Source organism: Pantherophis guttatus, chromosome 2 (assembly GCF_059756535.1).
Source record: "Pantherophis guttatus breed Tessera chromosome 2, ASM5975653v1, whole genome shotgun sequence".
In the NCBI taxonomy this organism is placed as follows: Eukaryota; Metazoa; Chordata; class Lepidosauria; order Squamata; family Colubridae; genus Pantherophis; species Pantherophis guttatus.
In genome coordinates, this window is record NC_142064.1 from 10,116,629 (window position 1) to 10,130,130 (window position 13,502).

Genomic DNA, 13,502 nt, shown 5'->3' on the forward strand with positions numbered 1-13,502 from the left:
CCAAGCTTTGCAGCTTTAAGACTTGTGGACTTCAAGTCCCAGAACTCTTTGGGGTTGGGGGAATTCTGGGAGTTGAAGTCCATGCCTCATTAAACAGTGCTGTAGACCAGGGATCTGCAGCTTTGGCAAGTTTAAGACTTGTGGACTTCAACTCCCAGAGTTCCTCAGCCAGAACCCACCCCTGCTGCAAGCCCTGGAGTTTTAAGTTATATACCTTTGATAGAAAAGGATAAACAGCCCTGAATTTAGAAAGTCAGTCAGTCAGTCAGTCAGTCAGTCAGTCAGTCAGTCAGACAGTCTCTCACTCACTTTCTCTTGCTCACTCGCTTTACCTCTCTCTTTTTCTCTCTAACCCTCTCTTTCTCTCTCCCTCTCCTCTCTCCCTCCCTCCACCTTCTTCTTCTTCTTCCTCTTTCTCACTCTTTCTCCTTCCTTTGCACTCCCAACCACCTCCCTCCCTCTCTCTCTCCCTCCCTCTCTCTCCCCCTCCCTCCCTGAATAGCCTGATCTGAGCAGAGGCAGAGGGCTGAAATTTTTAGCTCTCTGGGGTGTGAAAAGAAAGTAGACATATGAAAGCTAGCCAAGGCTTAACAGATCTTTTTTCTTATGTTTTGGTGCCAAATATATATATATATATTATATATATATATATATATGTAAAATAGAACCTCTGAATTTTCAAAGTTTCTCAGTCAGCTTTGGTGGCCTGATCAGTAGGGTTTAGGAGGAGAATTTAGACTTGGCCAACTATAGTTGATTGAAAGGAAAGCTAATTAGCGTTGGACCTTACAACAAGAGAGAATGTCTCAGAAAGCACTTGTCGGGAAGAAATCAGCTAATCCTTTTTGGCTGTGTCATTTTAGGAATAAGAGTTCACCTGGAAGAGAGCCTAAATCCCATCATCAAGAAAGGAAATGGCGGACTGATTCTGTCGTGATTAGGAACCAACTATTAATGTCTCCAACCCAAACAATCCATGGCCCATCATAACTTCTGCATGTATTAGATAGGTCTTCCTATCTAATTATAAGCAAGGGTTGGGATCCACCCCATAAATTGGGATTCCCCTACAAGCCCCTGGCTTCAGCCTTCCCCATTGAAAGTGTTGGAAGAAATGTCCATCTGGGTTCAGTTCCAAGTGGGGAGAAAGATACTGGAAACATGGGGACTGCTTGGAAAGATGGTTTAATGGTGGACAGGACCACATGGTTTTGAGGTCCTGGGCAAAAAGGCAGATGGGTGAGAGAGAGATTTATACCCTTTGTTGGGCTTTGAATTTGAGTTTGTATTCTGATTGGTTGTCAGACTCCCATGGGGCCATGCAGGGGTAACTTTATAGGTTGTCTTTTGAGTCGCAGGCTTGGTTGAGCCTTGCTGGGTGATGCAATCTCCGCAGGTGCCATGTGGTGAGTTCTGTTGCTAGATGGGTAGAGGGCTAATCCTACCTTTGTTGGATCTTGGGTGAGGGCCTTTGCTTATGAATAGACCTAGCCGTCTCTTTATCTCTTAAGTGCTGACATCTGCTGTGGGCTATTGAGAATGTAGGGGCTATTAAGAGTGAGTCTGCTTCCTGCCTAAAAACATGTTTCTCCCTTTCTCATCCAGGGAGGTATAATATTCTGCCTTTTTAATATTTCCTAGAATATTTCATTTTCCTAAGAGAGGGGTGGGTGCTAACTTCCTACAAAAGGTATCAGGTTCCCTCCAGATGAATTGTCTAGTCTAGTGAATAGAAGGATTAGGGATGACACGAGAGCAGGCTTCCAATATTTGAGTGGCCACCCCAAAGAAGTTCCTTCCAGATGAATTGGTAAATCCTGCCTTAGCCACAAAAGGCAGCTGGGTGGCATTGGACCAATGACCAGGAGAGGGTGAGTTCTAGTCCCACCTTAGTCAGTAAAGCCAGCTGGATGACATGGCCAGGAGAGGGTGAGTTCTAGTCCCACCTTAGATATAAAAGCCAGCTGGGTGACTTTGGGCCAGTCCCTTTCTCTCAACCCGCCCCACCTCACAGACTTATTGTTGGGTGGAAAATTAGAAAGAAGAAAGAGTATTGTATTTGACTTATTTATAAAAGTAATAAAAGCAAGCAAGAAAAAAAGAACCAAAGAAAAAGAGAAAAGAAAAGAAAAAGAAAAAAAAGAAAGAGAAAGAGAAAGAAAGAAAGAGTGAAAGGTGGATTAAAGGTGGATTAAAAATCTTATCAATAAATAGAATAAATATTTAAGCCAAAAACATTCCCCTCCCTTTAGAACAGAACTGAACAGAACACAGAACAGAACAGAACAGAACAGAGTAGCAGAGTTGGAAGGGACCTTGGAGGTCTTCTAGTCCAACCCCCTGCTTAGACAGGAAACCCTATACCACTTCAGACAAATGGTTATCCAACATCTTCTTTAAAACTTCCAGTGTTGGAGCATTCACAACTTCTGGTGGCAAGTTGTTCCACTGGTTAATTGTTCTGTCAGGAGATTTCTTTGGTTCATTTCCTTTTGGTGACAAACCCATAATGTTCTTGAGGACAACCCAACAGTTGGGGTTACAAAAGTCTGGTTTCGGGGTGGGTGGGGTGGGGTTGAGGTGGGAGGGGAGACTCTTCTCACAGACCCCCCCATTTCCTTTAATTTCTGATACCAGTTGGAGAAAGGAGAAGGCCGGGAAGCCAAGCAGCCCGCCAGGGTGTCTCATCCTGCCCCACGGGGGAGGGGGGGGGCCTGGCAGGGCGGAATAGTTTCTCCTTTTGCAACAGCTGCAGGTTTAGGAGCCTTTATTCCAAGGTCTCAGCCCCAGAGAGAGAAATTTGATTCCGAATTGCAAGGAGTCTCTTGGAAATCTGTTCCAGCCAGAGATCCACTTTCAGCGGCAGAAAGGCTGCTCTGTGGAAGCTTTCTATTTGCTCTTTGTATTCGCCTGGAGAAGCTGCTGCTCCTTGAAATATGAGACACTTTTGACTGACTGACACTCTCTCTCTCTCTCTCTCTCTCTCTCTCTCCCCCTCCCAATCTCCTCCTCCTCCTCTTCTTCTTCTTCTCCTCCTCCTTTCTTCTTCCTCTTCCTCCTCCTCCTCCTCCTTCTTCTCCTCTTTGTCTTCTTCTCCCAATTCTTCCTCCTCCTCTTCTTCTTCCTCCTTTACTTTCTTCTTCCTTCCTTTCTCATTCTTTTTCTCATTCTCTTTTTCTGTCTTGTTCTGTCTTCTCCTCTCTCATTCTTTAATTCTCTTTCTCTCTCTTTCTCTCTCCCCACCCCATCTCTCTTTTTCTCTCTGTCTCATACACACACACACACACACACACACACACACACACACACACACCAGTGGTGGGTTTCAAATTTTTTTACTACCAGTTCTGTGGGCGTGGCTTGGTGGGCGTGGCTTGGTGGGCATGGCAGGGGAAGGATACTGTAAGATCTCCATTCCCTCCCCAATCCAGAGGAAGGTTATTGCAAAATCCCCATTTCCTCCCTATCAGCTGGGACTCAGGAAGCAGAGAATAGATGGGGGCGGGGCCAGGGGTGAAATGCTCCTGGTTTGGACCAGATCGCCTGATCCGGTAGCAATGGCGGCGGGTGGTTTGGAGAACCGGTAGCAAAAATCCCTGCCCCCCTCCCCATGCCCAGCTGAGCTGCACGATCATCAGAGGCTTTTTTTTTTTTTTACTTTAAAAAGCATTTTTTCTACAACTTCCGTGGAAAAAATGCTTTTACGCGTGGCTCAGCTGGGATCGTCAGAGCCTTTTCAAAGCATTTTTTTCTGCAACCTCTTCCGCGGAATACTGTATACTTGCATGGCCCTATCTTGGCTTGATATGAAGGCACAGCCCCATTCTTGGAAGGGAAATGGTTCTCTATTCACAACCACAATTTCGGGCACCTGAATTTCCATTGCTCTGCAAGGAGTCTATGGGGATTCTCCGTCATCCAGGTCGTGGTTGTCCCAAAAGTAATTTTTCAGGACGCAACTGGACTTCCTTGTTTTTTCTTTTGAAGACATTTCTCTTCTCATCCAAGAAGCTTCCTCAACTCTGGATAGTGAGGAATGGAAAGATTTATCCTCCTTGCAGACAGTAGCTGGTTGTTAGGAAATTGTTATTACCCAACTAGTTGGTCAGGAAATATATAAACCAACATTGTGTGTTTGTAACTAAATGTATTATGTAGCTTTAAAAACTGTGTTGCATCATCCTGCATCCTGATTGGCTGAGCTCTATAGCCAATGTACTTAAGGAGAGCTGAATTATGGTTTGTGTGGACACTACACCATTTTACCTGCTGATATGCTGTAACTCTATATTTGATCTCTCTGCATGATCATTGCTTGATCATGGTTATTTATTGCTTCTCTAATATTTATTGACTGTTTTTATATTGAACTGTGTTCCTGAATGAAACTAAAGAAGATCTGTTTTTATTGTATTTTTCTACAACTGGTAAGAAGACTTTATATCCCGGTCACGGCCGTCAAGAGCACTTGACGGCCGTGACCGGGAGGATTTTTCATCAGGTCCACCTGATCCGCCAGTTGCGTCCCTTATTAGATTGGGACTCCCTACACACAGTCACTCATGCCCTCGTCATCTCTCGTCTGGACTATTGTAACGCTCTCTACATGGGGCTCCCCTTGAGGTGCACTCGGAGGCTCCAACTGGTGCAGAGTGCGGCCGCGCTGGTGGTTATGGGAGCAACATGGAACTCCCATGTAACACCTCTCCTGCGCGAGCTGCACTGGCTCCCGGTGGTCTTCCGAGTGCGCTTCAAGGTTCTGGTTATCACCTTTAAAGCGCTCCATGGCTTAGGACCTGGTTATCTACGGGACCGCCTGCTACCACCAATAGCCTCCCACCGGCCAGTACGCTCCCATAGAGAGGGGCTCCTCCGGGTGCCGTCGGCCAAACAATGTCGACTGGCGGCCCCTAGGGGGAGAGCCTTCTCTGTGGGGGCACCTACGATCTGGAACGAGCTCCCCCCGGTGATACGGAGGATCCCGGATCTGCGCACCTTCCGTCGCGCGCTTAAAACATTTTTATTTCATCAAGCTGGCCTGGCCTAAATCTTCTCCCCTTTTAAATATAATTTTTAAATACAAATTTTAATCTGTTTAAATTATGGGGTATTTTAAATTCAGCCAAATTATTTAATTCGTTTCTAATCTATTTTAAATTTTTGTATCTCTGTGTTTTATCTTCTGGCTGCTCACCGCCCTGAGTCCTTCGGGAGAAGGGCGGTATAGAAATTTAATAAAATAAAATAAATAAAATAAAAATCCCTGGACTGATCTTTATCTCACTTTATATGTGTATGACTTGGAATGTTTTTCGGACTATGATTTTGCTTTTTCCCTAAAAGTAAAATATTATCAAAACCCAGTTTGTTTGTATGTGAACTGTTATTATCCACAATCATTCTCAGACGTTTTTGTGCGTAAACGCAAAGGGTACTCTGCTCAGTAACCCACAACATCGGTTATTAGCTAGAATATCCTTAACACTGGTCATTTGCATTCTTTTTTAGAGAGTCGTTGAGGCTACTTGGAGATTTTGTCTGTGTCCTCAGGGTCACATACGTAGTGCAAGTGGTTTCTGTAGTCTGCAATTTTTCTGGAAATCCGTTCATACTCTGTTAAGGATATTGTTGTTGTGTCACCAACCAGCAGAGTGTAGAGCACAGAGAAACGTTGCTGAGAGCAATGAATAAGAGATGTGCAAACTGGTTTATCAAAAGTTTATAGTGAAAACACAATCTCATAGTCTTTAAATCAATCCAAGTCTTTGCCAGTTAAATCAGTCCAGTGATACAAAAACTCTTCTTACCACACAAACAGTAGTTGGTTAGAATAACAAACTCACTCTGGTTCATTTTTCTACAACCTCTTCCGACGAAAAAATGTTTTTAAAAGTAAAAAAAAAAAGCCTCTGATGATCGCGCGGCTCAGCTAGGATCATCAGAGGCTTTTCAAAGCATTTTTTTCTGCAACCTCTTTGGCTGATCCCAGATGAGTTGCCTGATCGGCAGAGGCTTTTCAAAGCATTAGAAAAAATGCTTTGAAAAGTAAAAAAAAAAAAAAAAAAAAAAAAAGTTGGCCACGCCCACCCAGTCACATTATCCCCCCACCAAGCCACGCCCACAGAACTGGTAGTAACAAATTTTACATTTCACCCCTGTGCAAGGTAGTTGTTGGCAGCGTATCTGATGATCTTTTTTTGCCACAGTTGTTAAGTGAATCACTGCGGTTGTTAAGTGGATCATGCAGTTGTTAAGTGAATCATGTGGTTGTTAAGCAAATCCGGCTCCCTCCTCTGACTTTGCTTGTCGGAAGCTGGCTGGGAAAGTCACTGATGGTGCCCGCAAAACACAGATTTTCATTATCACATCATAACGATCTATCTGATCTGCCGAATTAGCCAACGTCGGGGGGAAAAAAATCGGCCAACTATCTTTGGATGGATTGAATGAGTTTATACATGTTTGATTATTTCTGTTTGTGTTGAATTTCTCAATTTCCTGGCTAGGGCAAAGCAATGAAAAAACTGTTGCAATGCTTTTTTCCTTTCTTTCTTTTTTTTTAATAAAGATGATTCTCAAAAAAAAAAAGCCAAGCTGATATTTTTATATTCCACAGCTACAGAAGGAATTTTTTCACCTGTTATTAATAACTGACAAATTTGGAGATGGAAATATAATTGAAACGCTGGAAAGAACCCTTCCAGAGAAAAAAGCAGAGAAGGAAGGGGGGAAAAAATCCATTTCTAATTAAAACTCTTTTTTGGAATTCCAAGGAGTCAAAATTATAATTACTGGTCCTGGAAGCTGTCCAGACATTAATAGAGTCCCTTTAACCTTGGAGAAACCTTACAGGAGATTTAAAAAAAAATATGTGCAGTTTAGACATTGGGAATTTAGATGCATTGCAGAAAGTAAAGTTTCTCTTTGAGTTTGAAGAGGGGAGAAATTTTGAACGAGTCTTGGTGCAAGGTCTAGAGTTAGAGCCAGAGGATAATATTACAAGTAATTCTCAACTTATGTCCAGTCACTTAGCAACCGTTTGAAATTACGACGGATCTCCCTGGAGCTATTTAAGATCTAGATTTGAAGCTCTGATGGTTCTCCCTCACTGGTGGCATGCTGCTGGTTTAACAACCGGTTCGGTGAGCGCACTCTTTGCGCGCGGCGCGCATGTGCCTAAGGCGCTTGCCTACAGCGCTGAAAATGGAGTATTTAGAAGCTCAGCTGCTTACCTTCCAAATCAGCAACGGTAAGTAGAACAGCGAGGGTGGGGGGAAATCAGCTGTGTTGCACGATTGAGATGAACTACAAAGCAAGAAATAAAGGACAGGATAGAGTCGGGGCGGGTAGGCGGGGCCAACTGATCATCAGAGCTACTGGTTTGTGTAAACTGGTCCGAACCGGCTGAATTCCACCTCTTTTCTCCCCGCTGTCACGTGACTGCATTTTGGGAGCTGGGCAATCACACTTTGGCAAAACTGCAAAGAAGAGCAACTAAGATGATTAAAGGCCTGGAGACTCAACCATATGAAGAATGTTTGCAGGAATTGGGTTTGGCCAGTCGAGAGAAAAGAAGGACTAGGGGGGACATGATAGAGCAGTGATGGCTAACCTTTTTGACATCACGTGCCAGGAAGGGGGGGGCGGGGGAGGTTCGCGGGCACGCGTACCCACACCCATAATTCTATGCGCCCCACCCTGCACGTGTGACTCCCCCTCCCGCTCCTAGCACGCAATGGCCCGGTAGGCCCGTTTTTCTTTCTCACCTGGCTCCAGATCCTCTCTATGCATCTGGGAAGGGCGAAAACAGCCTTCCCCACCCCCTCGGAGGCCCCCCAGAGGCCCAAAACAGTCCGTTTCCCAACTTCTGGTTAGACAGGAAGTGACTTTTTTGCTGTCCCCAGCCTCCAGAGACTCTGACGCATGTGTGCCGGAGCTGAGCTGGCGTGCCAGGCAACATGGCTCTACATGCTGCCTGTGGCATGCGTGCCATAGGTTCACCATCACGGGTATAGGACTTATGGAGGCCTTAGCTCACACTACATTGTATTTTTTAGAAGTGCGGAAATGTGAGTAAATACGTAGGTGTTAATCAGATCTTCTGTACATATAAACTGTAATTAGATAAATGTAATTTTGAGCAAGATTAAATAAAATTGCTTGCTCTGGGCTTCCTCATTGCTTTTTCTATGTTTTGGCAACTTTGAGGAGGATAAATTCCATCTTTGGAAAAAGCAACCCGAAAACGTTGCCTCTGGCTTCATCAACAGAAAAACAGTCAATGTGGTTACTGAATTAATCCATTTTCTGAGTTCGCACAATACTTTCCCCTGAATCTTGAACTAATGAAGCAGGTTGAATTCACAAGCTGCAAAAAGACCGATCAAAGATAATACCAATTTTACCATGGGCTGAAAATACAACTGCAAAACCTTTCATGGATGTTCAGGTAGACCTCGGCTTATGACCGTGATGGAGCCGAAAATTTGCTTGGCTGAGCGAGACAGTTGTTAAGTGAGTTTTGCCCCCATTTCTTGCCACAGTTGTTAAGCGAATCTGGCTTCCTCACTGAATTTGCTTGTCAGAAGGTTGGCAAAGGGGGTTGCGAAACTCCGGGACCCTGCAACCGTCCGAAAGGAGAAGGGCGGTATAGAAATTTGAATAATAAATAAATAAATAAATAAATAAATAAATAAATAAATAAATAAATATGAAAACGTCTGAATTTGGATCATGTGACCATGGGGATGCTGCAATTGCTGGAAGCGTGAAAAATGACAATAAGTCACTTTTTTCACTATTGTTGTAACTGTGAACGGTCACTAAACAAATGGTTGCAAGCAGTGATGGGATTCAGCTGGTTCAGGCCGGTTCAGGAGAACCGGTAGTTAAATGGCTGGCTGGCCCCTCCCCTCCCCGCCCCTTCCAGGAGTCCCCACGTGCCCCATTTTGGCTCCCAGGTAAGTGCAGGAAGACCTACTAGGCCCAAAATCGGGTACAGGGGGATGCGGCCCAGCCCTCCACAGCCTGTTTTTGCTCCCACGAGGCTGCAGAAAGGCCTACTAGGCCCAAAATGGGGTATGGGGGGTCCGGCGCAGCCCCCGCGCAACCTGTTTTTGCTCCCAGGAAGCTGCAGGGAGGCCTACTAGGCCCAAAACAGGGTACAGGGGGTCCAGCGCAGCCCCCCCCCACGGCCTGTTTTTGCTCCCTGGAGGTTGCAGGGAGGCCTACTAGGCCCAAAATGGGGCACGGGGGATCCGGTGCCCCTCCCCGTGGCCTGTTTTTGCTCCCAGGAGGTTGCAGAGAGGCCTACTAGGCCCAAAATGGAGTATGGGGGGTGCGGCACAGTGCGCGCCCCCCCCCGTGGCCCATTTTTGCTCCCAGGAGATTGCAGGGAGGCCTACTAGGCCAAAAATGGGGCACGGGGGGGTGACGGATCCCACTCGAGGCCTGTTTTTGCTCCCAGGGGGGTGCAGGAGGCAGAGTGCTACCTGTTACATTCCTTAGCCACAACCACCATTGCCATGCCCACCTAGCCGGTCATAAGGGCAGAGAATCGGTTGTTAAATTATTTCAATCCCACCACTGGTTGCAAGTCAAGGACTACCTATAGTTACGTAGGCCATGTTATCTGTGTGTGTGTTTTCACCTTTCTGATTCTAGGGCAATCCAAAAGATACTCAGTCTCTACCTGATCCCCATCAGCTTTCAATTCTGCTTTTCCCACAAGCTATTTATTGCTCTGGTAAAAGAACAGATCTTTTTGGTTTCACTTTGATGGTAGCTTTTCATCATAACCTTTGGGCAAAACATAAGATACTAGTATGGCTTTATTTTATGAAGTGCTTTGGATAGGAAGGCCCTGTAAAAAATGAACTCATTTTTTAAGGGAATTCCGGGGAAGGATAAAGTGAGAGTGTTTAGAAATGGCAAGGATGCAAGAGGAACATGGGTATAAGATAGGGATGTTCCCAACCATAGTTTAGTAAATCTAGAGTCACTCAGCTCAGCTTAATTGAAGTCAAGTCAGCTTACCTCAGCTCAGCTAAACTGAAGACAGCTCCACTCAAGCCAAGTCAACTCAGATCAATTCAGCTCAGCTCAGCTCAATTCAAGACAGTTTAGCTCAAGCCAAGTCAACTTAACTCAGTTCAAGCCAAGTCAGCTCAGCTCAGCTCAACTCAAGAGAGCTCAGCTCAAGCCAAGTCAGTTCAGCTCAACTCAACTCAAGAGAGCTCAGCTCAAGCCAAGTCAGTTCAGCTCAACTCAACTCAAGAGAGCTCAGCTCAGCTCAACTCAAGAGAGCTCAGCTCAAGCCAAGTCAGTTCAGCTCAACTCAACTCAAGAGAACTCAGCTCAAGCCAAGTCAGTTCAACTCAACTTAACTCAAGAGAACTCAGCTCAAGCCAAATCAACTCAACTCAGCTCAGCTCAAGTCAACTCAGGACAACTCTCAGCTCAGCTCAACTCAAGTCAGCTCAACTCAGCTTAGTTCAGCTGAATTCAATTCAACTGAACTCAACTCAGCTCAAGGAGCTCAAACCAAGTCAGCATAGCTCAGCTCAATTCTACTCAAGACAGTTTATCTCAAGCCAAGTCAATTTATCTCAGCTCAACTCAACTCAAGACAGCTCAGTTCAGTGCAGTTCAGCTCAATTCAATTAAACTCAACTCAACTCAACTCAAGTCAGCTCAACTCAGCTTAGTTCAGCTCAATTCAATTCAATTCAACTCAACTCAAGGAGCTCAAGCCAAGTCAGCTCACCTCACCTGAACTCAAGACAGTTTAGCTCAAGCCAAGTCAACTTAGCTCAGCTCAGCTCAACTCAACTCAACTCAACTCAATTCAAGAGAGCTCAACTCAGTTCATCTCAATTCATCTCAACTCAGCTCAGCTCAAGTCAACTCAGGACAACTCTCAGCTCAGCTCAAGTCAGCATAACTCAAGTCAGCTCAGCTCAAGTCAGCTCAGTTCAGTTCAGCTCAATTCAATTCAATTCAACTGAACTCAACTCAGCTCAAGGAGCTCAAACCAAGTCAGCATAGCTCAGCTCAACTCTACTCAAGACAGTTTATTTCAAGCCAAGTCAACCTATCTCAGATCAACTCAACTCAAGACAGCTCAGTTCAGTGCAGTTCAGCTCAATTCAATTCAATTCATCTCATCTCAACTCAACTCAAGGCAGCTCAAGTCAAGTCAGGTCAGGTCAGCCAATTCAGCTCAGCTCAACTCAATGCATTTCAACTCAGCTCCTCTGCCTGCCTGTGCATTCTTAAAACCAGACAAGAAAGCTACAATGTTAGCCGTAAAATTAGCTTAGTGTGGTTTAAGGAGGAAATGTGTGCGGTTAAATCAAATTGATTTGTGGAAGACAAAACAGTGGGATAAGACCACTTAAATCATGGCTGAGGGTGAGATAAAGACAGCATCACAAGCAGGGGGTTAACACTGAATTCTCCAAATTGTAGAGGCAATGTTGGAACACTGCAAGTGAGGGGAAGTCATTGCCATGTCTGGAGCCAAATCCTACTTAACAAATTGCTGTCGCAATACAGCAATTTAATCCGTGAGTATGCAAGGGCTACAGAAGACAAAATGGGTGGGAGTGGGGTCTAATTTTAACCGATCTCTGTTCCTTTGGCATTTGACTGCAGCTGCAAGCAATGTCGAGGGATCTTATTGCACAGATAGAACGATGCACAGCTGGGAAGGAAGGGAGGAAGACACAAGCGGACGGGTGTCTTAAAGAAACCCAAGAAAACTGACGCTGTCACAAGTGGGCATCTGGACTTGCCAAGAGGCTTGGGTTCCAGCAGTTGGCCACAAATGCGGGAGCGGTCTCCCCAGCTCCAGTCAAACCAGCATGTGCCATGAAGCATCAGAGGAGAGAAGCAAATGTCCCACTGCATAGGAAGCAGCTGCCAAGAAGGCTGAGAAGTTAGTATGGAATCAAGGTCATGTGAAGTGTTAGTACGTCTACCATGCTTCCCCGAAAATAAGACCCTGTCTTATATTTTTTGAACCCTGAAATAAGTGCTTGGCCTTATTTTCAGGGAGATCTTCTTATTTTGGGGCGCGTGGAGCAAGACGGGGCTCCACTTGCCGTCTTACCTGATTTCCAGTCTGTTATTTTGTTCTGTTCTGGCCCAAAGCACAGCAGTGCAATGGTGGCCCAGAGTTTAGTCTTTGCTGGAGGGGGTGTTAGAGATGCTCCTATTCAAGAAGGCCCACGGTGCCATTGGTTTGCTTGCAAAGAGAACTGCTGAAGGAACTGCAGGGAAGAAGATGGAGACAACTTTGGCCTCGTTGCCCAGCATTTGCTTGTTCCACTTTGAGTTAAAAAAAGCAAGGTCTCTTTGCAGTCAACTGTGAGTCAGTGGATTTCATGGATACCCTCAGTGACTTGGGGAAAACAGGTTGGCTGCTATTCAGCTTTGTCCATGTCAGAGGAGGGAAGATGTGGGTATTGACAATGGAGACCTTTGCCATTGAAATTGCATGAGAGAACAGGAGGGAAGCCCGAGAGGAACTCTGAAAGCCAATTGCCCCGCCCACTTTTAAAAGTAGGTGTAGCTCCGAAGAACCGCTCCCCGTTGAATGGGGCCTCATTCCTTGAACCAACACCCATGGCCTCCATTGTCAATGGGAAACTTTCCTTCATCTCTTCCTCCATCCCTATTTCTCCCTTCCTTCCTTCCTTTCTCCATCCCTCTTTCTCCTTCCTTCCTTCCTTCCTTCCTTCCTTCCTTCCTTCCTTCCTTCCTTCCTTCCTTCCTTCCTTCCTTCCTTCCTTCCTTCCTTCCTCCGTCCCTCCATCCCTCTTCCTCCTTCTTTCCTTCGTCCCTCCCTCTCCCTTTCTCCTTCCTTCTCCTTCCCACTGCCTTCTGTAGGAAGTTAGCACCCACCCGTCTCCTAGAAGAATGAAACATTCTAGGAAATATTAAAAAGGCAGAATATTATACCTCCCTGGGTGAGAAAGGGAGAAACATGTTTTTTAGGCAGGAAGCAGACTCACTCTTAATAGCTCCCACACTCTCAATAGCCCATAGCAGATGTCAGTACTTAAGAGATAAAGAGATAGCTAGGTTATTCATAAGCAAATGTTCTCACCCAAGATCCAACAAAGGTAGGATCTACCCATCTAGCAACAGAACTCACCACATGGCACCTGGGGAGATTGCATAACCCAGCAAGGCTCAACCATGGCTGAAAATAGAATAGGATAAAATAACAGAGTTGGAAGGGACCTTGGAGGTCTTCTAGTCCAACCCCCTGCTTAGGCAGGAAAACCTACACCACTTCAGACAAATGGTTATCCAATATCTTCCAATGTTGGAGCATTCACAACTTCTGGAGCAGTGGTGAAATTCAAAATTTTTTACCACTGGTTCTGTGGGTGCGGCTTGGTGGGCGTGGCAGGGGAAGGATACTGCAAAATCTCCATTCCCAACCCACTCTGGGGCCAGCCAAAGGTGATATGTGCCGGTTCTCCAAACTACTC